We start from the raw sequence: 2,543 nt of genomic DNA, 5'->3' as shown, positions 1-2,543 counted from the left end.
CTTTTGGGTAAATGCCAGTGAATCACCACATCTTCTGACCTAGGTCACCTAAATCTATAAATAGGTTCTGCTGGTCTCAACAATGCAGCACAGCACCACACAGCTCAGTGTCCGAGCCAGCCAAAAGCAGGACAAAGAACATGCTGGACACTGGGTAACAGAGGCGATAACCCAAAAGCAAGAGAAGAAAGACTGCCGCTGGGTCATTGACTTGGCACCAGGCTCATAGCACCAATAGTGGCTGACACCATGCAGAGGCAGAGGGGCCCCCATCACAACGTATTACGTCACACACACACAAACACACACAGACTATGAAAGGTTTGTTGCCTCCATTATTGAGGTGTTCGTTGAGAACAGGGCAGGCCTTCCAGCAGGTCAGACACAGTCCGATAGAGCCAGGAAAGGAGGCCGGCTTACGGTTATTATGGTGATTCTGTGATGGGGGGCAGGGGTGGTCCTGCCCACAGGAGGGGCTGTGTGGTTTCAGACTCCCGCCTGCATCAAACAAGGGGGAGCCCCCACTTACTCCTCAGATTTCCCACATGTGCACAGAAGGAGAAGAGACAGGAATGAACCTCAACATGTCAGAGTCAAACATCACAAAATAGAGTTTGACTCCTTATTCCACTTAAAAACTATAAAAATGAGTGAAAAGGAGATAGTGGCCATTACAAGTAGAAAACAATTCTATTTCTTAGAAAAAGAGAATGATTATGTGTAAGTAGTAGTAGTAGTAGTAATAATAATAATAGTAATAATAATGATGACAGAATTAGAAGTCTTAGTCTGAGGTCTTAAGTGGAAACTGTCCACTATCCATGGTCATCAACTTGTTTTTTGGGACTTGGGTCAGCTTTCTGCTGCCAAAAATGAGAAGCTTCCACAGGATCTTTGTAGGTCCTGTTGGAAGAGCTCTATTAGAATAACCTTCTAATTGGGTCAAATTATGAATTGATCCTTTAGTTGCTTCTATGGGGCAAATGTTGCGTCCCTCTAAAATTCACACAACCAACCCTAATGCCCAATGAGATGGTGGTAGCAGGTGGGGCCTACAGAAGTGCTTGGGTCACGAGGATGGAGCCCTCATCAATGGGATTAGTGACCTTATAACAGAGGACCGAGAAAGCTCTTTGTCCCCATCCACTCTCTGAGATTACAGAGAAAAGAGTACCATCCAGAAAGTGGGCTCTCCCAACAGGTGGCAGGATGGCTCAGCTAAAAAAAAAAAGACAGAAAGGGGGCTCTCTCGAGACATCAAATCTCCCAGCATGCTCATCTTGGACTTCCCAGATTGCTGATCTGTGAGGAATACATTTCTGTTGTTTATAAACAACCCGGTGTTTGCTACTTTCACATATCACCTGGAACAGATTAAGAATGTAGTGTAGTATGACCACAAGGATTGACTTCCGGGAGTTTAACTGCTGCATCTGTTGTTAAAAGTACGTCATGAGTTTCGTACCAGTGATGTTCAAGGAGTTTTTCTGTGATGTTTCTTTCAATAGACCAAATGTTCCTGGTTGAAGGTCATAGGAGGCTGTTAAACAGAAGCTTTAGAAGTGGGTATAATCCATGAACCCTCCCAAGATTTCACATTGGCATACAGCAAGGTAGAGGTTGTACTAGAGGTAAAACCCCCAAATGCATGGTCATCCCAGTGACCCAGCCACAGGGAGATGACTGATGCATTCTTGAAGTAGTGGACATTAAGTCCACTCGTGAGGACTTTGGCCAAGGGGGATAACAGCTTAGCAGGATTGGTCATTTTCATTTAAGGGTGTCATGTTTCCCAGAGATTGTATATAATAATGGCAGTGTGGTATTTTTCCCCCCAAATCAATCCTTCATTTTGTGCCCTTCTTATTCTCCTTTCCTAGTGGGTTGTTGGAAAAGTCATGACACATTTTGTCTATGTTTTTCAAAGGTCATTTACCCATATAAAGAACATAGATCAATCAATAATATATTGCCCATTTTGTTGGATAATGTTTTGTCATCTTTCAGTGAGCTTCATAGTTTCTCGTTCATAAAAGGACCTGCCTTTATTTGCAAAAAACTGAGCAAGGTGCTGATTTACAACCTCATTTGAATTGAATGTTATACCAATGCAAAGAGTTTTGAAGAGAAAAGAACAAGTGGAACTCTGACAGCACAAGGTCAGGCGAGTGTGGTGGGTGTGGCGACACATCCCATCCAAGCTCCAATAATTTTTGATGGGTGATCAAACGTGTGTGTGGTCTCGATTTCATGTGATGGAACACAACTGCTTTACAATTAACAAGCTCTGGAAGTTTCTGGGTGATGGATTCATTCAAACTGTCCAATTGCCAACAGTATACATTCAAATTGATTGTTTTGTTCCTTGGTAGAAGCTTGAAACACACGACACCTTTAAAGTCCTACTACACTGAGAGCATAACCTTTTCTGATGAATGCCTGCTTTCGATGTCATTTGAGGCGAATTATCACATCAGGACCAAAACCGTTTGTGCACCACATTATTGTCAGCAATCCACTTCTCATCACCAGTTATCAGTCGC

The sequence above is a fragment of the Hipposideros armiger genome, unplaced genomic scaffold (assembly GCF_001890085.2).
Source record: "Hipposideros armiger isolate ML-2016 unplaced genomic scaffold, ASM189008v1 scaffold_1983, whole genome shotgun sequence".
Lineage (NCBI taxonomy): Eukaryota > Metazoa > Chordata > Mammalia > Chiroptera > Hipposideridae > Hipposideros > Hipposideros armiger.
The sequence above is the reverse complement of the archived record's forward strand: the minus strand, read 5'-3'. Positions refer to the sequence as shown.